This window comes from Neomonachus schauinslandi, chromosome X (genome assembly GCF_002201575.2).
Source record: "Neomonachus schauinslandi chromosome X, ASM220157v2, whole genome shotgun sequence".
Classification (NCBI taxonomy): domain Eukaryota; kingdom Metazoa; phylum Chordata; class Mammalia; order Carnivora; family Phocidae; genus Neomonachus; species Neomonachus schauinslandi.
Genome location: NC_058419.1, coordinates 56,968,291 through 56,994,363, shown reverse-complemented (window position 1 = coordinate 56,994,363; position 26,073 = coordinate 56,968,291). Strand labels below are relative to the sequence as shown.

At 36.5% G+C, this 26,073-nt stretch overlaps 1 pseudogene; it reads right to left on the bottom strand.

Annotated features, from left to right (window-relative positions):
- Positions 1–892: 892 nt before the first annotated feature.
- Positions 893–2,458, bottom strand: LOC110571197 (annotated as a pseudogene).
- Between the last annotated feature and the right edge of the window lie 23,615 nt (positions 2,459–26,073).

The following is a 26,073-nucleotide window of genomic DNA, read 5'->3' as shown; positions in this document are numbered from 1 at the left end:
AAGACAACTTGGTTATCAACTTTTAATAGTCATAGCTCCCCTAGTTTTAGTTCTTGCATGGGAATTACATAAGAGTCAAAGTTGAGATCTTCATGTCTGTGTATTCATAGCTTCAGTATCATTGATGACCCATGGTTTTTATTATTAATAAGGGCTTATTGATCTCATCTTGATAAGGAAATATCTGTGTCCTAAGATGGCCAACCAAGCCAGCAAGGGAATCCCAGCCCCTGCCCTGGGGCTCTTCCGGGTTCTTCTCTCTGCTCTGCTTCCCACGCACGCCAATCTGGGTTCCTCTCCCTGCCCCACTTTGCTCACGCACCAAGAGTGCCCAGTATGTGGAAGTAGAAGTGTATAAATTACCCCCTTTGTTTGTGCTCGGGGCTCAGACCTTTGGAGATCACTCTCCTCTGAGCCCAACGGCATTAAATAAAACTCCTCTCCTCCAAGATCTCTGAGTGCTGCTTGGCTCTTCCACTGGGCAATCCAGTCCAGGTTCTGTAACAATCTGTTACAGAAAGAATTCATAGTGATGGTAGAGCAATTAGGACTAGGGTAATGGCTGTTAGGATAGTTTCTACTTCTTGTGCATCCATTATACTTGTGGGAATTAATTTAGTTGTTAGTATTAATGAAATAATAAAAAGGACTAAAGAGCTGATTGAGATGATTATCAACATGTTATGACGAAAATGTGTTCTTTTATGATTGGAGATGTTGATTCTTGGAAACCTAATTTAAAGGGGTATGCCATAGAGATATAAAGGACTTCAACCTATAATTTAACTTTGACAAAGTTTTGTAATTTTTACTAATATCTCATTATTGAGAAAGACATATGGTTATGGTGTTGGTTTGAAACCAGTTTGAGAGGGTTTGACTCCTTCCTTTCTTATTTTAGATTTATGTAAGTGGATTCTTCAAATATCTGATACGGAGGAGGGCATCAGTGCAGTTATTTGAGTTTGGTATTAATCACTTCTACCACTGCTACTTCTTGTTTGGATGCAAAGGCTTCTCAAACTATAAAAATTATTAATATTACTGCTGTTGATGTGATGAATGAGCCTGTAGGTGAGATGGTATCTCATGTTGTGTACACATCTGGATAATTGGAATAACATCAAGGTATTCTTGATTAGCCAAGAGAGTGTTATGGGAAGAAGGTTATATTAAACTCAACAAACATAATTGTGAAGTGAATTTTTCCTCAAATAGAATTTAGTGTGCAGCCTGAAAATAGAGGGAATCAATGAATGAAACCTCCAATAATAGTGAATACTGCTTCTATTGATAAGACATTGTGGAAGTGTGCTACTATATATAATACGTGTCATGGAGGACAATATCTAGGGATGAATTAGCCAATACGATTCCTGTTAGACCCACCACTGTGAATAAAAAGATAAAACCCAGGGCTCATTTTGTGGCTGGTGATCATTTGACATTGCCTCCATGAAAGGTAGTTAGTCAACTAAATACTTTTACTCCTGTTGGGATAGCGATAATTATGGTGGCTGATGTAAGGTATGCTCATGTGTCAATATCCTACAGTAAATGTGTCATGTGTCAATTTGCCTACAGTAAATATATGGTGAGCTCATGCAATGAAACCTAGGAATCCGATGGATATTATGGCTCAAACTATTACTATACATGCACAAGGTTCTTTTATTTTCTCCTGAATAATAGGTGACAATATGTGGATCATTCCAAAACCAGGTAAAATTAGGATATATATTTCAGGGTGTCTGAAGAATCAGTATAGATGTTGTAGAATGTGTCTCCTCCTCCTGCAGGGTCAAAGAATGCAGTATTTAGGTTGTGATCTGTTAGTAGCATAGCAATTCCAGATGTTAAAACTGGAAGTGACAAAAGTAAAAGAATGGCTATAATTAGGACAAATCAAATGAATAAAGGTGTTTGGTATTGGGATATAGAGGGGGGCTTCGTGTTGATATAGTAATGAAGTTGATAGCCCCTAAAATTGAGGATACACCTGCTAAGTGAAGGAAAAAATTAGTTAGATCTACTGATGCTCCTGTGAGTCCTAGATTGCCAGCTAAGAGGAGGATATACAGTCTGACCAGTTCCTGTGTCTATTTTAACTATGGATGTTGTAAGAGCAGAAATGATGGTAGTAATAGTCAGAAGCTTATATTGTTTATTCAGAGAAATGCTATATCAGGTGCTCCAACTATTAGTGGTACTAGTCAGTTTTCAAAGCCTCCAATTATAATAGACATTAGTATAAAGAAAATTATCATGAATGTGTGTGGGCAGTCACAATTACATTATGAATGTTGTCATCTTCCAGTAAAGCCCCAGACTGACCTAGTTTGTCATGGATTAAAAGGCTTAGGGTGGTTCCCACTATTCCAGCTCATGTACCAAATAGAAGATACAGGTTGCCAATATCTTTATAAATTGTGAAAAATAATCAGTGTTTTATGAACATAGGTAAAATGGTTGAGGAAAACATTAGACTGTAACTCTGAAATCAAAGGTTAAGCCCTCTTTTTGCCAATCTCTGTACTGAATAATTATATTGAATTGCAAATTCAACAAAGCAGCTTCAATTCTGCCAGGGTTTCTCCTTCCTTTTTTCCCCTACACTGCTGGAGAAGTAGATTGAAGCCAGTTCATTAGAGTTTTTAGTCGTTAACTAAAATTTCATGGGGTAGAAACCCATCAATCTAGTAAGGATTTAGCTTAATTAAAGTGTTTGATTTGCATTCAGTTGATGTAGGATAGAGTCTTGCAATCCTTATCTTTCTCAGGAATTAAGTGAATTACTCTTGCTTAGGGTTTTGAAGGCCCTTGGTCTTTTTAACCTAAATTTCTAGTCTATATTGATAGTACTGATGTTAGTGGGAGTGTTATTGCTGAGGTTACAATTAATGGTTATAAATAAATTAATTGCTCTGTTTTCAAACTATCATTTTATTTTTGTCTTATTGAGGGGAATATGGTTAATAATATAGAATAAACTAATCATGTAGAAGTTGAGTAGTGCTATAATGGCTATTAGGGTTGGTATAATAATGAAATCATTGTTTTTAGTTTCTTTTTTCTTCAAGTTTTTATTTAAACTCCAGTTAGTTAACATACAATGTAATATTAGCTTTAGGTGTAGAATTTAGTGATTCAGCACTTATATACAACAGCCTGTGCTCATCACATGTGCCCTCCTTAATACCCATCACCTATTTAACCCATCCCACCCCCACTCCCATCCACCTCCCCTCCATCAGTTTGTTCTCTATGGTTAAGGGTCTATTTCTTGATTTGCTTCTCTTATCTCCACCTGTGTTCATTTTTTTTCTTAAATGCTCATATGAGTGAAATCATATGGTATATGTCTTTCTCTGACTGACTTATTTCACTTAGCATAATATTCTCTAGCTTCATTCACATCATTGCAAATGGCAAGATTTCATTCTTTTTTATGGCTGGGTTATATATATATATATATATATATATATATATATATATATATATATATATATATATACACTACATCTTCTTTATCCATTCATCAGTTGATGGGTATTTGGTATTTGGGCTCTTTCAATAATTTGGCTATTGTTGATAATGCTGCTAAACATCGGGGTGCATATACCCCTTTGAATCAGTATTTTTGTATCTTTTGGGTAAATACCTAGTAGTGCAATTGCTGGATTGTATAGTAGTTCTAATGTTAACTTTTTGAGGAACCTCCATACTGTTTTCCAGATTGGCTGTACAAGTTTGCACTCCCACCAACATAATGAAATCATTTTTGTTAATTCTTCAATGATCATTCATTTGGATAGGAACTCTGAGAGAGGTGGGAGGCTTCCCAATAATAACATTGTGGTAAGGATAGTGTGGTAATTAAGAGTATTTTATTTAATGTATATGATAGTGATACTGCTGTGGTGGATAGATTATGTATAAATAGTATAAATGTTGTGAGTATTATTATGATATAAGTTAATAGGTTTAAGATTATTATAATGGTATTATAAATTATAATAGCTTTTGTTCATGCTGTATGGGTGATTGATGAGTAAACTAAGATTTTCCATAATTGAGCTTGATTTAGTCCTCCTCATCCTCTGGTTGGGATTGATGTAATGACTATGGTCAGTAGTAAGTTTGAGTTACTAGGAGATGAGTTTTGGTATAGGACAAATATTGGTGCTATTTTTGTCATATTAGTAGAATTAACCCTGAAAATAATGGGAATCCTTGTGTTGTTTTGGGTACTCAAAAGTGGAAGGGGGCAGTCTGAATTTTATGGTTACAGCTATTGTTATTATAGTTGATGCTACAGGGTTAAGGATTTTTGAAATTGTTCAAAAGGCCAACAATGGTCATGTGCGACAATAACTGGATGAGTTGGGACTAACAGATGCCTCCTCAAACTAAGAACACACATAAGGGAATAAGGGTGACCTCTTGTACTGTTTCAAAATGTCCATTTAATAGTAAAGACACTGACTTACTTTGAAAAAAAAAAGAGTCAAGATATTCATACTTGGTTTAGAAGCCTGGTGGGGTAGTAGGTAAAGAATTATTGTAAGTGCAAATAATGTGGGTGCCAGTGAGGGCCATGTGATGATGATGACTTCTGGCCCTGTCCTAGGAAACTGTGGCAGATCCTTAGGGCCAGATGGTTTATAACTGACTCAAGGACTAAATAAAATGGAAAAGCTACATCCAAGCTCTCAAAATAGACTAGAAACAGAAAGCATGAGGTGCTTTTGCTTTGTGGCCTTGGAATAGAACAGAAGATGGGTAGGAGATGAAGAAGGAAAATTCCCCCCCCCTTCAGTGCCATGATTGTTAAATAAAATCTTGGCTATCCATTTGAATGAGGCATAAGGGACAGTGGAAAGGTATCAATAGCCAGGAAGGGTGATTTCATGGGGTATTATAGAAGCTTCAAGTGTCAGGGTAGGAATGGCGGACAGAGTGGTGGGAACCACCTGTGAAAGTAAGCATTCATGATTTATGAATGCATTTAAAACACCCCAGTCTCCTTGAAAGAGATTCTTGAAAGAAGATACTTTCAGGTGTAGATTTTTAGTAAATAATCTAAAGACTATTTTTTGTTACAAAGTCACCCTATTTTACTACTATGCTGATGCTATCTGAAGTAATATGGTTTGCCACCTGAAGTACTAAGGGCTATTTTATCATACTGCAATTCATTCAGGCAAGACAGATAGTCTAGCTACTAGCTTATTAATCAGTAAAACCTATTTTCCTTCTTCCCCCTTCCCTATCTTCTTTGAAGCTTCTTCCTTTTGAATATCCTGAGGTAAATATAAATTTGTCTTTGCCTGATGGACTTTATTTTTCTGGTCCCTATTGGGTAACTCCCAACCATAAACACCACATGGTTCTCCAAATCTTGGCTTCAATTAAAATCTTTTCTGGTTTTCTTTTTTTTAAATTTATTTTTATTAAAGTATTGTTGACACACAATGTTACATTAGTTTCAAGTGTACAACATAGTGACTGGACAACTCTATTCTCACCACAAGTGTAGTTACCATCTGTCTCCATACAGTGCTATGACAATACCATTGACTATATTCCCTATGCTATGCCTTTCATCCCCATGACTTATTTATTCCATAACTGGGAACTTGAGCTTTCCACTTCCCTTCACCCATTTTGTCCACTCCATCTTCTGACAACCACCAGTTTGTTCTTGGTATTTATGGGTCTATTTCTGTCTGGTGTATTTCTTTGTTTTGCTTTTTAGATTCCACATATAAGTAAAATTATATAGTATTTGTCTTTCTCTAACTTATTTAGTAAAAAAATATTTTTTATTTAAATTCAATTAGCCAACTTATAGTACATCATTAGTTTCAGATGTAGTGTTCAGTAATTTATCAGTTGTGTATAACACCCAGCTCTCATCACATCATGTGCCCTCCTTAATGCCTATCACCCAATTACCCTATCCCTCCACCCACCTCCCCTCCAGCAACCCTCAGTTTGTTCTCTATAGCTGAGTCTCTTATAGTTTGCTTCCCTCTCTGTTTTTATTTTATTTTATTTTTCCTCCCCTTCCCCCATATTCATCTGTTTTCTTTCTTAAATTCCAACTCTGAGTGAAATCATTATTTGTCTTTCTCTGACTGACTTACCTCAGTTAGCATAATACACTCTAGTTCCATCCACGTTGTTACAAATGGCAAGATTTCATTCTTTTTGATCTCCAAGTAATATTCCATTGTATATATATACCACATCTTCTTTATCCATTTATTAGTCAATGGACATTTGGGCTCTTTCCATAATTTGGCTATTGTTGATAATGCTGCCATAGACATTGGTGGGGGGGGGCATGTGTCCCTTCAAATCAGTATTTTTGTATCCTTTGGGTAAGTACCAATTAGTGCAATTGCTGGGTTCTATTTTTAACTTTTTGAGGAACCTCCATACTGTTTTGGCTGCACCACTTTGATTCCCACCAACAGTGCAAGAGGGTTCCCCTTTCTCTGCATCCTCAAGAAAATTTGTTATTTCCTGAGTTATTAGTTTTAACCATTCTGACAGGTGTGAGGTGGTATCTCATTGTGGTTTTGATTCGTATTTCTCTGATAATGAGTTATGTTGAATATCTTTTCATGTGTCTGTTAATTATCTGTATGTCTTCTTTGGGAAATTGTCTATTCATATCTTCTGCCCATTTCTTTTTTTAAGACTTTATTTATTTAGAGAGAGATAGAGGGCATGAGTGGGGGGAGGGTGGAGGGTGAGAGAGAGAGAGAATTTCAAGCAGACTCTGAACTGAGTGCAGAGCCTGACACGGGGCTCTATCTCATGACCCTGAGATCATGACCTGAACTGAAATCAAAAGTTGGATGTCTAACCGACTGAGCCACCCAGGCATCCTTCTTCTACCCATTTCTTAACAGGATGCTTTGTTTTTGGGGTATTGGGTTTAAGAAGCTCCTTACAGATTTGGATACTAACCCTTTATCTGATATGTCATTTGCAAATATCTTCTCCCATTCTGTTGGTTACATTTTAGTTTTGTTGATTGTTTCTTTGCTGTGTGAAAGCTTTTTATCTTGATGAGCTCCTAATAACTCATTGTTGCTTTTGTTTCCCTTGCCTCCAGAGATGTGTCTCTAGTAAGAAATTGCTGTGGCCGGGTGCCTGGGTGGCTCAGTTGGTTAAGTGACTGCCTTCGGCTCAGGTCATGATCCTGGAGTCCCGGGATTGAGTCCCGCATTGGGCTCCCTGCTCGGCAGGGAGTCTGCTTCTCCCTCTGACCCTCCTCCCTCTCATGCTCTCTGTCTCTCATTCTCTCTGTCTCAAATAAATAAATAAAATCTTTAAAAAAAAAAAAGAAATTGCTGTGGCCAAGATCAAAGAGGTTGCTGCTTGTTTTCTTCTGTAGGATTTTGATAGTTTCTTGTCTTATATTTAGGTCTTTCATCCATTTTGAATTTATTTTTGTGTATGGTGTAAGAAAGTGGTCCAGTTTCATTCTCCTTCATGTGGCTGTCCAATATTCCCAACAACATTTGTTGAAGATACTGTCTTTTTTCCTTTGGATATCCTTGCCTGCTTTGTCAAAGGTTAGTTGGCCATAAAGTTTTGAGTCCATTGCTGGGTTCTCTATTCTGTTGCATTGATCTATGCGTCTGTTCTTCTGCCAGTACCATACTATCTTGATGATTACAGCTGTGTAATGTGGTTTGAAATATGGAATTGTGATGCTGCCCACTTTGCCTCTCTTTTTCAACACTGCTTTGGGTTTTCAGGGTCTTTTCTGGTTCATTCAAATTTTATAATTATTCAAGGTCTGTGAAAAATGCTGGTGTTGTTTTGATAGAAATTGCATTGAATGTATAGACCGTTTTGGTAGTATAGACATTTTAACAATATTTGTTCTTCCATTTCATGAGCATGGAATGTTTTCCCATTTCTTTGTGTCTTCTTTAATTTTTTTCATAAGTGTTCTATAATTCACTATGCAGATCTTTTACCTCTTTGGTTAGGTTTATTCCTGGGTATCTCACAGTTTTTGGTGATATTATAAATGGGATTGATTCCTTGATTTCTCTTTCTGTTGCTTCATTATTGGTGCATAGAAATGCAACAGATTTCTGTACATTCATTTTATATCCTGTGAGTTTGCTGAATACATGTATCATTTCTAGCAATTTTTTGGTAGAGTCTTTTGGCTTTTCTACATAGAGTATCATGTCGTCTGCAAATAGTCAATGTTTGACCTCTTCCTTGCCAATTTGAATGTTTTTTATTTCTTTTTGTTGTCTGATTGCTGAGGCTAGGAATTCCAGTACTATGTTGAACAACAGTGGTGAGTGTGGACATCCCTATCATGTTCCTGACCTTAGGCGGAAAACTCTCAGTTTTTCCCCATTGAGGATGATATTCGCTGTGGATCTTTTATATATGGCCTTTATGATGTTGAGGTATTTTCCTTCTATCCCCACATAGCAGAGAGTTTTTATCAAGAAAGGATGCTGTATTTTGTCAAATGCTTTTTCTGCATCTATTGAGAGGATCATATGATTCTTGTCCTTTCTTTTATTAATGTGATGTGTCACCTTGATTGATTTAGAGATGTTGAACCACCCCTGCAGCCCAGGAGTAAATCCCACTTGATTGTGGTGAATAATTCTATTAATGTACTGTTGGATTCGATTGGCTAGTATATTGTTGAGAATTTTTGCATATGTGTTCATCAGGGATACTGGCCTATAATTCTCCTTTTTAGTAGGGTCTTTGTCTTATTTGGAATCAAGGTAATGCTGATTTCGTAAAATGAGTTTGGAAGTTTTCCTTCCATTTCCATTTTTTTGGAACAGCTTCAGAAGAATAGGTATTAATTCTTTGAATGTTTGGTAGAATTGCCCTGGGAAGCCATCCAGCCCTGGACTCTTGTTTGTTGGGGGATTTTTGATTACTGATTCAATTTCTTTGCTGGTTATGGGTCTGTTCAAGTATTCCATTTTTTCCTATTTTAGTTTCTTTCAGGAATTTATTCATTTCTTCCAGATTGCCCAATTTGTTGGCATATAATTTTTCATAATATTCTCTTATTACTCTTTGTATTTCTGTGGTGTTTGTTATTTCTCCTCTTTCTTTTGTGATTTTATTTATTTGGGTCATTTCTCTTTACTCTTTGATAAGTCTGGCTAGGTGTTTATCAATTTAGTTCATCCTTTCAAAGAATCAGCTCCTAGTTATGTTCATCTGTTCTGTGTGTTTTTTTATTTCTATAACATTTATTTCTGCTCTAATCTTAATTATTTCCCTTCTTCTGTTGGCTTTAGACTTTATTTGCTGTTCTTTTCCCAGTTCCTTTAGGTCTAATGTTAGGTTGTGTATTTGAGACTTTTCTTGCTTCTTGAGGAAGGCTATTTGCTATATCCTTCCCTCTTATGACCACCTTATTGCATCCCAAAGGTTTTGGACTCTTGTGTTTTCATTTTCATTTGTTTCCATGTATTTTTTTATTTCTTCTTTAAGAATTAATTAACCAGGCGTGTGAGACTAGGTGCCACATGTGGCAGTGGCTGGGCATGACTGGCCCTAGTGCATGATGTTGGCTGGGGGCACACAACTGGGTGCAACATGGTGGCTGGGCATGGGCACAGTGGTAACTGTACACCCGGTGGCTAGGCAGGGTGTATAAACTAACTAAATTTGCCCTGAGCTCAGTGGGGAGGTTAGTAGGCTTGGAGTGGTCGAGTCCTCAGGAGAATTCCTGGGCATAGCACATTGTTGACAGTTTAGGTAACAAGTATCTGTGCAGAAGCACCTCCCACAGTGTCTCTGTGTTTTTGCTGGGTGGGTGGGGGGGGCATGGGGGAAGAAAATGGTGCCTGCCAGCTCCCTTGTTTTTGATGAAGTCCCCCAACACACTCTGAAATCAGTATGAACAGATCTGTCTCCCGTTTCCCCCTTAATGTTGTGTAAACTCCCCTTTTTATGTTGCCTCTTTGTGTAGGCTGCTGTCTAAGGGCAGCAACCCAGCTAACATTCATCCTCCTGGCTCCACCAGTGCTGAGTCAGCTGACTTTTAAAGCTCCAGGCTCCAAGTCCCACTGTTTATACAAACTCATGGAATTCAACCCCTCTGGGTTTCAAAGCCAAACTATTATGGGGATTGGTTTTCCCCATGTGAGCTCCCTGAAGCAAGGGCCCTGTTTTTCTGCTCTCTCTATGCACACAACTTCCTTCCTCCTGTGGGTAGCCCCCTCCCTCTTTTTGAGCTTCCTAACCTTTCAGATGCAGCTTCTTCTCTATATTCAGTTGTGGAGTTTGTCCTGCTGGACTTTAGATCAGCCTCCAGGTTATTGAGTTGGATGTGGATGACATCTAGTTGTAAGCATATGACAGGGAGAACTCAGGGTCCTCCTACTTTGCCATCTTCCCCCAGACTCCAAAACTGGGAACTTTAAAGATGTAGTTTAAGGATTTTTTTTTTTTTAACCAGAGGTTTAACAAATAGAATGAATTATTTCTTGGAATCATATTCACTGTCCTTGTTCCAATCCTTTTGGGGACCCTGGCACATGCATCAGGGAGTTTAAAAGTAGGCAGCTTTGAAAGAGCCATCATAGTAATGAAAAGAGTAACATGAGGTGGAAAAATACCATTTGGAGGACTAGAAAGAGTAACACACATTTTCTGATTTTCACATACAACTTCCTCCCCAAGTTAGTACAACGTGTGATGTGTGAGTATCGATTTTATGATGTGACACATGAATGGTATAGTTAAAATGGTTAAAGTTACTGATTACACAGATGTAAGAGTATTCCATTTTATCTTTTATCTGATTGAAAATGTGAGTTTCATACTCTCACAGAACAAAGAGAAGTGTGATTTACTTTAAGTCCCTGATTTCAGGTACTTTGATAATTTCATCACATTTCCAACAGTTATAAAACTTTTGCTCTGGGGAATTTGAGGGGTGTGATGTGGTGTGTGCTCACCTTTCTTCCCTGTTATTATGGTTAGAATTATAAAAAAGCTTTCTTCCTTTTCTATATTCTTGATTCTTTGATTAATAATACAGGGAGAGGGGCGCCTGGGTGGCTCAGTCGTTAAGTGTCTGCCTTCGGCTCAGGTCATTATCCCAGGGTCCTGGGATCGAGCCCCACATCGGGCTCCCTGCTCAGTGGGAAGCCTGCTTCTCCCTCTCACACTCCCCCTGCTTGTGATCCCTCTTTTGCTATGTCTTTCTCTGTCAAACAAATAAATAAATAATCTTTTAAAAAAATAATACAGGGGGAGGCTAACTTGGTGACCTGAGGTTTATTCTGCCCAGTTAGTGTGTTTAACTCTCCAAAGTGGGGAAAGAGAAACCAAAAGGAAAGAAAACAAGGTTTTCTTGTAAGAGTTCTCCTTAAGTGTTAACAGTTTTTGGAATGGCAGTAGAGGGAATTTTATTGACCAGCCCAGTTAACCAGGGCAGGAAGACAGGCAAGGCTTGGAACAAGAATCTCTATCCAGGAATCTCTATCTAAATAAAATTTGACAGACATGGAGCCAGTGAGGCATTTCTCAGGAGCCTGTCTTGAATGAGGGAATCAGAGACTAAGGGTAGCACCCTTCCAGCAGACGTATTGGGAGGCAAGTAGCTTTAACTGACCTTTTCTCATTCCACCTACCATTCCTTGGTGGTTTTTATAAAGGAGAGGAAAGGAAGCTGGAGAATCATAAAGCTCTTCCAGGCATCTTCCATGCTCATTATTTCACTGGTAAATGGTGCCATTGCTATATTTTCTGCCTTAATTTATAAAATAATACATGTTTATTTCAGAAAACTGAAAAAACATAGGAAAGAAAAAATAGCATAAATCATCCATAATCCACTTCTTAAAGACAAATGTCATTTCATTCTTTTTATGCATATGCATAGAGACTTAAAAACAACTATCATCTGGGGTGCCTGGGTGGCTCAGTTGGTTAAGCGACTGCCTTCGGCTCAGGTCATGATCCCAGGGTCCTGGGATCGAGTCCCACATCAGGCTCCCTGCTCTGCGGGGAGCCTGCTTCTCCCTCTCCCACTCCCCCTGCTTGTGTTCCCTCTCTCACTGTGTCTCTCTGTCAAATAAATAATAAAAATAAAATCTTTAAAAAAAAAAACAAGTATCATCTGAACATGTTGTCTTGTTATTTGCTTTTCAACTAGCCATATTTCAAAAATATTTCAATGCCAATACATATTACATTCCAAGATTTTAATAGTCATGTAATAAAATTGTACCATTCTTTAATCAATAGATCCTTTATTGTTAAACATTTACTTTGATATTATAAACACAGCTTTCATAATATCCTCTAAAAAAGTCTTTGTGCTTTTCCTAAGTATGTTTTTAGATTAAATTAATGGAAATTTAATAGGGTATATATTACTTTGTTAAAAATATTTTTTATTTGCCCTTGGGAAATACACAAAACTGCACATCTACCATCAGTGTATGAGTGTGCCCACCTGACTTTAACCTTACCAAAGAAAAGAAACATAGATTTTGTCTTTTGAAGAGACCATACAGATTGATTGAATTGGACGCTACTCAATCAGGTATAAATACTACCATTTGTTAAATGTGTTTTATATAAAGTATATCTCTTCACCTAGTTTTTTTATATTCGTAAGGGAAAAGAAGACAAACTAATGAAATACCAATATGCACAGATGTGTAGAGAAAAACATATATATCAAACTGTGTTTATCATATGTGTTCACTAGGAGAAATGGGCAAAAATGAAAGGTGAGTTTTTAAGATTACTACAGGGAAAGCTTCCTTCACAAGAAAAAGGAAACACCTGTTAATTTTTCATCATCATGGAAGTTACTGTTTTTAAGGTACTGCTGAAAGAACTCATTTCTAAAGATAGTATTTATCTAGACTCTTTTTCTAGTGTCTTATCTGTAACATGGTTTTATTAACTTTTAAAAATCACTGCAAAGTCAATTACTTTGAAAGAAGTCAAATGATTCATTTCAGCACTGACACACAGATGAAAGGCACAAATACAATCAAATGTTGTGCTTAGTCAGTAGGAGCTTGAAAGAATTCTATCCTAAAAAATAAAATTCAACTTCACAGGTGGGTGAAAGATGTTTTATTTTTAATTAATGTTTCTGTTTGTTTTGAAAAAGGAAGCTGACTGGAGGCTATTTTGGAATGATCCATGTTTGTTACAGTGACATGGATTAAATAGAATGGTTGCCCATAAGGATACTGAAAACTGAACATTGAGAAATTATCTTTGACTCAGATACTATTGAAGATAACACCAGAGGTCATTCAATTTCTTCTATATGTCTAAACATTTTCTCATTTTCCTGTATTTTGAACAAAGACAAAATATTTCTTCAATGTTCAGAATAGCTCCTAGAACACCAAAATTTAAAAATTGGCATATTCTTTTACTAGCCAAAAGATTAACACATAACTTCCATAAGAAATAACAAGTAAATATTTTAGTAAGGAACCAGCTGGAACACGATTTTTTGGAGTGAGTTCCCAAATGTAAGAACTGGCTTTGTCCTACAAAACACTTCATTAGAAATTTATTTCCAACTAGTATGTTCTACCACATTAGAGGAGATTTCCAGAGAAAATGTTAGTAATTAGCTGATAGTGTGCCACACCCAAGCATGTTCTCAGCTGTTTTTTTCTAGGTTCCTGCAATCAGTCACACATCAGGCATTTATCTCAGATAGGTATAATCATAATCATGTATTTTATGAAAGGTCATTCCAAGTCTCTCTTTTTAAAGATTATCAGATCTCAGGGCACCTAGTGGCTCAGTTGGTTAAGCATCTGCCTTCAGCTCAGGTCATGATCCTGGGGTCCTGGGATCAAGCCCCACATCGGGCTCCCTGCTCAGTGAGGAGCTGCTTCTCCCTCTGCCCCTCCCCCCCTCTCAGCTCTCTCTCTCCCTCTCTTTCTTTCAGATAAATAAAGATTATCATATGTCAGTGCTCAGCAAAAAGGTTTATGAAAGCAGAGCCTTAGATGAGAGGAGGCAAAGCTGGGTCTCTAGTTAAATAGTGCAGTTGGATCTCAAATATTCATGTTTATGGAAGAGAAATAATGATGCAGATTTCAAAAATAGAAGATAATCAAAGCTTAATTAATTGAATAACTTAGCATAAGACAATTTTATGAAATTGGTGAGAAGGGTAAACTTCAGCCAATTGAAAGTGGAGTCCTATATCTGAGACCAACAGGTGATGGAATTCAGGGAAGAATTAGTAACATAATTACATGTGCATGTGTGCATTAGAAGGATTAAGACCCAATGGTTTGGGTTTTCATTGGTGGTCTGGGGCCAGATGGCATACAGCTGCCTGCTACCTAGTTTTGGGACCACTTTCTCACTATGTACTCCTTCATGCTCCCAGCATTAATCCTTATGACACATTCATTAATCCTACCACATTTTTGTTTGATTAGGACTCCTTTGTAGATAAATCAAGTGCAAGATAGGTAAAATCATTTGCAGTTACAGGACATTATTCATCAGTTTAGAATTTGGAGAGGGGGATTATAGGGAGAGGAAATGCTAGTGTTACTGCTATGGAAATTACATGTCTAGGAAGTAACTTCTGGTTTTCCCTCAATTCCTGTAAAATTTTACCTTCACTGTTCCCAAATTCATCATTTTGATTTCTGAAATGTCTAATACTTCAATTATTTTTGACTCTTAACTCATCAAAGAACTGTTCTTTGTAGGGTCCATTCATCAACTATAAGATTTTTTTTAATGACGTATACTTGACAATGTTATATTAGTTTCAGGTGTACAACATAGTGATTTGACAATTCTACAGATTACACAGTGCTCACCATGATAAATGTAGTTATCATCTGTCACCATGCAAAGTTATTACAACATAATTGACTATATTCCTTATGCCATACTTTTCATTCACATGACTTTATTTTTTAACTGGAAGTTTGTATCTCTTAATTCTGTTCACCCATTTTACCTATTCCCCCACCTCCCTCCCTTCTGGCAACCACCAGTTTGTTCTCTGTATTTATGACTCTGTTTCTGTTCTTTTTGTTGTTCATTTCACCTCACAACAGTCAGAAAGGTAGTATCAAAAAGACAAGAAATAACAAGTGTCAGCAAGGATATGGAGAAAAGGAAACCCTTGGGCACTGTTGGTGGGAATATAAATTGGTGCAGCCACTATGAAAAACAGTATGGGGGTTCTTCAAAAAATTAAAAATAGAATTATCATATGATCCGGTAATTCCACTGCTGGGTATTTACTCAAATAAAATGAAAACACTAATTTGAGGGGTGCCTGGTGGCTCTGCCAGTTGAGCATCTGACTCTTGGTTTCCACTCAGGTCATGATCTTTGGGTCATGAGGAGCCCTGTATCGGGCTCTGCATTCAGCATGGATTCTGCCAGAGATTCTCTCTCACCCTTTCCTTCTGTCCCTCCCCCCACTCATATTCTCTAAATCAATCAATAAAATCTTTTTAAAAATTGCTAATTTAAAAAGATATTGCATCCCAATGTTTTGCAGTATTACTACAGTAGCCAATATATGGAAGCATTCCAAGTGTCCATTGATAGATGAATGGATAAAGAAGATGTGATATATATATATATATATATATACACACACACACACACACACACACACACACACACATATGTAATGAAATATGCAACCATTAAAAAAGAATGAAATCTTCCCATTTGTGACAACATGGATGGACATAGGGAATATTATGCTAAGTGAAATAAGTCAGAGAAAGACTACCTAATGATTTCACTTATATATGGAATCTAAAACCGTCAACTGTAAGATCTTTATTATGTCTCAGTTTTTTTTCTCACTGGCTTTTGAGACTACTTTTGTTATTTTATTGGATTTATTTCATATAATTTTGGTGTGTCGCTTTTTACTCTGGTGACTTTCCTCCACTCAAAAGTTTTCCTTTCCTGTTAACATAGTAGATTTTTATTTACAGTGTAAATCAAAACAAATCAAGTTTGTCTAATGTGTTTGTGTGATTAGATAACATTAGTTCTGGTCTAACTTGATTGTAAATAAAAGCAAGAGATGATGACACTGTCTACAAAAAATGCTCTTATCTCAAGAACATTCTCATTTAGAATCTATTTTTGACCTTGTAATTGCCAATGACATATTCATTTATCTTGCCCAGTGAGAGACAAGGTGGAACAGAAAGAAAACTGGTGGGGGAGATTGTCAATATCAAAATTAAGGCTATATCTTTGAAGTAATGATGTGAAGCCTACGATAGGGGAGACAGTATCAAGATATCAGTGAGTCCCCTTTTGTAGGTTTAACTCTTCAACTCAGAAATCAAATAGAGTTTATTGAATGGGTTGCTGAACCAGTCAGTAATCTTAACCAAATCATGAAAATCTGTAAGGATGCCAAAAGACTGTAAAGTTGGATTCTGGAAAATATTGACAGGTAGATTTAACCTTGATCCTTAAAAAATTAAAGAATATAACATTGTGGATGATTTATGCATACTTAGAAGAGATCTAGGGGGGAGAGAGCAAAGGTCAATTGGTAACAAGTAATACCAAATAAGTCGTATTTCTTTTCTTGATGAGGTTATTAGTTAGGTAGAAAAGGGAGTGCCCCAGATATTGTATATCTTATTCCCAACAAGTTCAGACAAAGTGTTTCATAATGTCCTGTTAATAATATGAGAAAATGAAAGCTGAATAGTAGTCGGGTAGATTGAACAACTGAACCCAAACACTGTTGACTTTTGTTATTCTGAAAAGAGTTATTGAATGTTGTGCTACAGAACTCTGTCCATAGCCCTATTCTCTTTAGCATTTTTATTATTATTTGAATGAAGATGCAAAAGGCAAGTTTATCACACATGTGAAAGAACAAAGCTGGGACGAGTAGTTAACATTCTGAATGATAAACTCAGTGTTTTAAAAGATGTTAAAAGTTGATTTAAATCAAAATAAAATTTTATGAAAATTCTAGAAAAATGCACCCCCATCCAGAAAAAAAAAGAGAAATAAAAACAATATAAAACTGTTAAGAAGAAACCTAATAGGTCCAAATGTAAAGTTCTGTATTTAGTTTATTCTTTTTATTTTTTTAAGATTTATTTATTTATTTGTCAGAGAGAGAGAGAGCACAAGCAGGGGGAACAGCAGGCAGAAGAAGAAGCAGTCTCCCTGCTGAGCAAGGAGTCCAATATGGCACTCGATCCCAGGACCCTGGGATCATGATCTGAGCTGAAGGCAGACACTTAACTGACTGAGCTACCCAGGTGTCCCTCTGTATTTAGTTTAGAAAATCAGAAAACTGAGAGAAACTTCACAGCAATTCATGAAGAAAAAATATGGAATTTTATCAATCACAAGCATCCCTTAAACCAACTAATACAACAAAATGAAACAAAACAAAAAAGCAAACACAGTCTTAATTGGCACTAGTAAGAACCTAATGTCAGATTTGCAAAATCAGGGTAATAATAATAATACTTTTTTCATAGGGCTTTTGGAATGATTAGATGAGAAAATCCTTGTAAAACATTTAGCACTCAGAGAAAGACATGTATCATATGATCTCACTGATATGAGGAATTCTTAATCTCAGGAAACAAACTGAGAGTTGCTGGAGGATTGTGGGGTGAGAGGGATGGGGTGGCTGGGTGATAGACATTGGGGAGGGCATGTGCTATGGTGAGCGCTGTGAATTGTGTAAGACTGTTGAATCACAGACCTGTACCTCTGAAACAAATAATATATTATATGTTTAAAAAAAAAGAAGATAGTAGGAAGGGAAAAATGAAGGGGGGAAATCGGAGGGGGAGACGAACCATGAGAGACTATGGACTCTGGGAAACAAACTGAGGGTTCTAGAGGGGAAGGGGGGCTGTGCGATGGGTTGGCCTGGTGATGGGTATTAAGGAGGACACATACTGAATGGAGCACTGGGTGTTATACACAAACAATGAATCATGGAACACTACATCAAAAACTAATGATGTAATGTATGGTGATTAACATAATAAAATAAAATTTAAAAAAACATTTAGCACTGAGCTAAGTATAAACATTCAATATCCTAGTTATTATTATCCTTAACAAGAAATATTATAGTCCTACTTTACTTGTGTCAAATAATATCTGGAAGAGTATGTCCGTGTGAAGGATACTGAGATGGATATAAATATGAGGACTGGAGAAGACTTGTAGTAGGAAAGATAAGGTAATGGTAATCTTCCAAAATATTAAGGGCTAGCAAAGAATTAGATTTACTCTTCATGACTTCAAGCATTACCAATAAGAGAAATAGATAGGTGGAAGCCACAAGGAGACTCATTTTACTTCTATTAAGACAAACTTTCTAATAATCAGAGCTATTAAAATTAGAATGGATTACTCAGGTAGTGATAAGTTTCTTGTCATTTGAGGTATTCAGGTAAAGGCTGGTTGACCACTTGGCAGGAAACTCTGTAGTAGGGATTCTTGCATGTGGTGTATTTACGCATTCATCCATTTATTAAGTCTGTCATGAGACAAATAGTTAAGGAGTCTATACTATGGGTCAGCATTCTGATAAGCTCTAGTGGGCATCTAAGTTTCTTCTGAAGTCAATGGTTACATGATTTTGAAGAAACAAGTTATCTTAAGCTTATACCTCAGCTCTATGCAGGGACTATTTTTCTTAGAGCTTATGTCTGCTTTCTGTCCCCAGTAGTCCCTAACATCATTTATTGCAAAAATAAAAACCTACTATCCTACTCCATGGTGTGCACTAGAAACCAATGCCTCACGAATCACATCATGTTGAAGGCTTTGCCACTTCAGCAGTGTGACTTTTTTTCCAACTCAGCTGAGCCAGAAGGGCTGTCCATAGTTTTCAATTCAGGTTTTGCTGCTGCTGTGTAATGCTTCATGTTGAAATGGCATTTTTTTTCAATGTAGACATTTTTAGAAATGCTGTGAGGAGATTTCAATGTAACAAATGCACCAGAATAGCTATGCTTAGCCTTCTGGGTAAAATCCTTCTTTGAAACAAAGTTAGAACAAAGAAATTCACTCCCTGTAAAAGGAGAACTAGCTTGGAAATCACATAAACAATATTCACACTCTGTTCCAGATGAGATACTCTCCCTGATGCTGTCAGCAACATTTGTTGCCAAATCCACTAACTTCTTTAACCTGACCTTGAGTGGTTAAACAATATAATCTTCCATGCTATATCTCACCAGCCTCTGCTAGTCAAGAAAAGCATGCCTCTTTCATAATTATATCACAAAAGCATCTTGCTATACTAGAACAGCAAAACATTTGAATTAACAAATCACTTGTCTAAGACTTCCTAGTCAACAAAACAAAATAAAACAAACTCCCTCAAAGCCCCAAACACACAACAGAGTAACAAGGTACTGGGTGATCTGTAAGAACAGCTTGAACACACTACAAAATGCCTTAGTAGCAACAGGATAGCACAGTGATGAGAAGATTGTGACAAAAATTGTGGAATGGAAGCATAAGAAATAGTCAGACAGACTTCTTATTTCCAAGAAGAAAGACTTGGAAATAATTTAAATGTTGGTGTATGTTCTTTTTTAAAGGGAGGAAAGTAAGAAATTTAACAACATTTAGTGCAAGTATAAAACATTAAAATAAAAATAAATATAAAATATTGTGAAGAGCTCACACCTTCCCATCCCACCACACCAACAGACTATTTTCTATGCAACATACACGTAAACAGCAAAACAATGGCAATTGTCATTCTTCTCTACTTGCTTGGAGTAAGTTGTCCCTTGCTGTGATTGAGTGACTATTTACAAGTCTATTCTAATACACTTTTAAAACTGAGTATAACTTTGTATCCATTCAGCAATATCTGTAATATCATCATTTCTAAAAGATGTGGCAATGTGAAAAGGTTATCAATTTAGGAGTATTTAAATAAATCAACAAAACAACTTTATAACATGAAACAAAATGAAGTGGCTTAATACTGCCCCTTATTATGTCTCTTGCATGAAGGACTGAATGATGACATCACTCAGTTCCAGGAAGAATATGAAGATGATGTAATGGAGCTGTTTTTGGTGGGAGAGTGAGTGACTGACATAACTTTGCCTCCTTGAGTGAATGATAGACAAAAAGGGAGTATAATTAGTCACAACTACATAGAGATTCATGACCAAAAAAGATAAGGAAGGTTAATGGTTAAAATGTCATAAAATGGCACATAAAATGAAAATTAGCAATGTGTGTTTTTCCTCCACAAATACTGCAAAAAATGTTATGAGTTTTAAATGTTTATTGATAAGACTTTTTAAATGGGTGTTTTTAAAAAAAAGATTTATTTATTTATTTGAGAAAGAGAGAGACAGAGAGGATGACAGCATGAGTGGGGGAGGGCAGAGGGAGAGAATCTTCAAGCAGAGTCCCTGCTGAGTGTGGAGTCCAGTGTGGGGCTTAATCCCACAACCCATGAGATCATGACCTGAGCCAAAATCAAGAGATGGACACTTAACTGACTGAGCCACCCAGGCACCCCCAAAATGGGTCTTGATTTAAAACATCAATGAATATGGTAACACTTACTTAAAAATGAGTAAAATATTTGCACAAATAATTCACAAGAATACAAACACCTGGTGAATATTTGAATAAAAATCATTCTCATTAGAATCAGAGGTGAAAATTAAAACAAAAATAAAATATTGGTTTTCACCTATCAATTTAATAAAAATGAAAAAGAATGATAACACCTAGTATTGGTGATTTTGTTCTTAAGTGGACACTGTAATATACTGCTGGTGTATACACTTTATGGAGAGAAAACTAAAGGTGAATACAGCAATATATTAGCTGTGGTTTATCTGGATGGTGGAAATATGTGGTATCCATTTTCTTCTGTATATTTTCTGTATGTCCCAAATATGTTGTTATAATGACAATACTTTATAATTTCACACAAAAATATTATTTCAGAAATTTTAAAACATTAATTCTGTAAATAAGGAATATCTTCTAAATTTAAGAATATATTGCATCCCCTTTTCCCAGATTCTCTAGATGCAAAAATTTGAGTATTTATCTTACCATGCTCTCTATTGTTTTATATATTAAGGTTCATTTACCCAGGTAGATTGGAAAATTCCTGAGGGTAGGGGTGTTGTCTCTGTATTATTCAAATACTCAGACCAATGTCTAGCTTAAATGGACGCTCAATCAATGCCAGTTAGTTGTATTTTCAAAAAAAACCAACTTCATCTTTTTCCCAAAACATATTTCCCACCACTCCCCACCAAGTGGATCAGCCAGTGTTGTCAGTGTTACTATCATTATCTTAGTCACTAAGACTTTTTTTTTTTTTGTACTTTCAAGTTTTTACTTAAAGTCCAGTTAGTTAACAAACAGTGTGATTTTAGTTTCAGGTGTAGAATTTAGTGATTCATCACTTACATACAATACCCAGTGCTCATCACAAGTGCCCTCCATAATACCCATCACCCATTTAACCCATCCTTCTGCCAACCTCTCTTCCAGCAACCCTCAGTTTGTTCTCTATAATTGAGTCTGTTTTATGGTTTGACTCTTTCTTTTTCCCCCTTATGTTCATTTGTTTTGTTTCTTAAGTTCCACATGTGAGTGAAATCATATGGTATTTGTCTTTCTCTGACTGACTTATTTCCCTTAGCATAATACTCTCTAGTTCCATCCACATCATTGCAAATGGCAAGATTTCATTCTTCTTTTTATGACTAATATTCCATTGTGGATATATATATTTACATATATACCACAGCTTCTTTATTCATTCATCAGTCGGTAGACATTTGGGCTCTTTTCATAATTTGGCTATTGTTGATAATGCTGCTGAAAACATCGGGGTGCATATGTGTTCTAGACAAAAGATTCACAGCAGCTGTACTCTCAGTTTTGAAGGGGAAAAAACTTTATTGATATTATAAAAATCTAATAGAAACAGAAAGAAGGAAAGGGAAATCTGTGCATAGATGAGAGCAATAGTAAGCACTAAAAGGAGAATAAGACAGTTACATCAAATCAGGTACCTAAAACATCCAACCTCATTAGCTGGGGAAGTTCCATGGAGACAGCCAGGCTGGAGTCCCAGTTGAGAGGCCTGGGCAGAGCATCCTCCCCTCAGGTGAGACTTCCAACTGATCATCCCCATAAGATATGGCTTTATTTATAGGGCAAATGGGGGTCTGAAGTTTGTTTGCCTACCTTTGGAGCGAGGCGCATTCCTATGTTATCATGTCTTTACGTATTCAAGGAGCCTGGGCTAGGTTTGCTTGCCTCCCTTCCCGGATTCCATTCTGGGGGCCAGCCCAGCCTGGAGCCAGAGGGGATGTAAGGCAAATTTATAGCTCTTGGCATCCAGACCAGAAGGACCAATTCTGACCTAGAGGGCAGCTAATGTCATCTAATCAGGCTCCCAAGATCACTTATGGAGCACAAGTCTCACAAACAACATTCTTTAGCCTGCCTGTGTAGGTGCAGGTCATGGTGGTTGGTTATGCAGGACAAATCACAGAAAGCTCCATCCATACAATGTGCCCTTTGCAATCACTGTTTGTATCCTTTGGGTAAATACCTAGTAGTTCAATTGCTGGGTAGTAGGGTAGTTCTTAACTTTTTGAGGAACCTCCATACTAAACCGTGGATACACCAGATTGCATTCCCACCAACAGTGTAAAAGGGTTCCCCTTTCTCTGCATCCTCCCCAAACCCTGCTGCTTCTTGTGTTGTTAATTTTAGCCATTGTGATAGGTGTGAGGTGATATCTAATTGTAGTTTTGATTTGTATTTCCCTGATGATGAGTGATGTTGAATATCCTTTCATGTGTCTGTTAACCATCTTATGTCTTCTTTGGAAAAATGTCTATTCATGACTTCCGCCCATTTTTTAACTGGATTTGTTTGTTTTTTGGGTGTTGAGTTTTATAAGTTTTTTATATTTTTTGAATACTAACCTTTTATCAAATATTTCACTTGCAAATATCTTCTCCAATTCCAAAGGCTGTCTTTTAATTTTGTTGAATGTTTCACTGTGCAGAAGCTCTTTATCTCAATGAAGTCCAGTAGTTCATTTTTGCTTTTGTTTCCCTTGCCTCAGGAGACGTATCTAGTAAGAAGTTGCTATGGCCATGTCAGAGAGGTTGCTGACTGTGTTCTCCTCTAGGATTTTGTTGGTTTCCTGTCTTACATTTAGGTCTTTCATCCATTTTGAATTTATTTTTGTGTACAGTGTAAGAAAGTTGTTCAGTTTCATTCTTCTGCATGTTGCTCTTCAGTTTTCCCAACACCATTTGTTGAAGAGACTGGTTTTTTTCCATTGGATATTCCTTCCTGCTTTGTCAAAGATTAGTTGACGATATAGTTGTGGGTTCATTTTTGGGATTTCAACTGTTCCATTAATCTATGTGTCTATTTTTGTGCCAGTACCATACTGTCTTGATCACTACCACTTTGTAATATAACTTTAAGTCTGGATTTGTGATGCCTCTAGCTTTGCTTTTCTTTTCAAGGTTGCTATTGCTATTTGGGGTCTTTTATGGTTCCATACAAATTTTAGGATTGTTTGTTCTAGCTCATGAAAAATGTTGGTATTTTAATAGGAATTGCATTAAATGTGTAGATTACTTTGGGTAATGTAGACATTTTAACAATATTTGTTTTTCCAGCCCATGAGCATGGAATATCTTTCCATTTCTCTGTGTCCTCTTATTCAATTTCTTTCATCAGTGGTTTATAGTTTTCAAAGTACAGATTTTTACCTCTCTGGTTAGGTTTATTCCTAGGAATCTTATTGTTTGTAGTGCAATTATAAATGGGACTGATTCTTTGATTTCTCTTTCTGCTGCTTCATTTTTGGTGCATAGAAATACAACAGATTTCTGTACATTGATTTTGTATCCTGTGGCTGTACTGAATTTGTGTATTAGTTCTAGCAATTTTTTTGGTGGAGTCTTTGGGTTTTCCACATAGAGTATCATTTCTTCTGCAAGTAGTGAAATTTTGACTTCTTCCTTGCCAATTTGGATGCCTTTTATTTCTTTTTGTTGTCTGATTGCTGAGGATAAGACTCCCAGTTCTATGTGAAATAACAGTGGTGAGTGGACGTCCTTGTCTTGTTCCTCACTGTAGAAGAAAATCTCTCAGTTTTTTCCCATTGACAATTATATTAGCTGTGGGGTTTTTTGTATATTGTCTTTATTATGTTGAGGTATGTTCCCTCTATCCCTTCTTTGTTGAGGGTGTTTATCAAGAATGGATGCGGTACTCTGTCGAATGCTTTATCTGCATCTATTGAAATGATCATATGGTTTTTATCCTTTCTTTTATTAAGGTGTATCACACTGATTGATTTGTGAATATTGAAACACTCTTGCAACCTAAGACTAATTCCCACTTGATCATGGTGAATGATTCTTTTAATGTACTGTTGGATTTGATTTACTAGTATTTTGTTGAGAATTTTTACATCCATGTTTGTCAGGGATATTGGCCTATAGTTCTTTCTTTCAGTGCAGTCTTCGTCTGGTTTTAGAATCAGTTTAATGCTGACCTTGTGGAATGAGTTCGGACATTTTCTTTCCATTTCTATTTTTTGGAATAGTTTGAGAAGAATAGGTAATAACTCTTCTTTAAATGTTTGGTAAAATTCCCCTGGGAAGCCATCTGGCCCAGGACTTTTGTTTGTTCAGAGATTTTTGATTACTGATTCAATTTCTTTGCTGGTTATTGGTCTGTTCAAGTTTTCTATTTATTCCTGTTTTAATTTTGGTGGTTTATATGTTTTTAGGAATTTATCCACTTCTTCCAGATTGTCCAATTTGTTGGCATAGAATTTTTCATAATATTCTCTTTTAATTGTTTGTGCTTCTGTGGTGTTGGTTGTTATTTCTCTTCTCTCATTCATGATTGTATTTATTTGAGTCCTTTCTCTTTTCTTCGTGATAAGGCTGCTTAAGGGTTTATCAATTTCATTAATTTTTTCAAAGGTCCATTTCCCACTTTCATTGATCTGTTCTACTGGTTTTTTGTTTGTTTCTTTCTATATCATTTATTTTCCCTCTAATCTTTATTATTTCCCTTTTTCTGATGGCTTTAGGCTTTGTTTGTTGTTCTTTTCCTAGGTGCTTACAGTGTAAAGTGAAGTTGCATATTTGAGAATTTTCTTGCTATGTGAGGTAGGCCTGTATTGCTATATATTTCCCTCTTAGGACCACTTCTGCTGCATCTCAGATATTTTGGACCATCACAGTTTCATTTTCATTTGTTTCTGTGTATTTTTTTATTTCTTATTTAATTTCCTGGTTGACATTCATTCTTTAGTAACATATTCTTTAATCTCCATTCTTTAGTAGCATGTTCTTTAAACAAATCTGTAACAGGAAGAAATAGAAAACTTGAACAGATTGATGACATCTTTTAAATTTGTGGTCTTTCCAAATTTTTTCTTGTGCTTGACTTCAAATTTCATAGGTTGTGGTCAGAAAATATGCAATGCATGGTATGATTTCAATCTTTTTGTACTAGTGGAGGCCTAATTTGTGACATAGTACATCATCTGTTCTGGAGACTGCCCTATATGCACTCAAAAACAATGTGTATTCTACCGCTTTAGGAGGAAATGTTCTGAATATATCTGTTAAGTCCATCTCATCCACTGTGTTATTCAAAGCCATTTTCTCCTTGTAGATTTTGTGCTTAGATGGGTGTAAGTGGGGTGCTAAATGCCCATGTTATAATTGTATTTTTTTAAATTTTAGTATGTTATGTTAGTCACCATACATTACATCATTAGTTTTTGATGTGGTGATCCACGATCCATTGTTTTCGTATAACACCCAGTGCTCCATGCAGTACGTGCCCTCCTTAATACCCATCACCGGGCTAACCAATCCCCCCTCCCCCTCCCCTCTAAAACCCTGTAGGTTTCTCAGAGTCCATAGTCTCTCATGGTTCATCTCTCCCTCCAATTCCGCCCCCCCATTATTCCCTTCCTTCTCCTAATGTCCTCCATGCTCT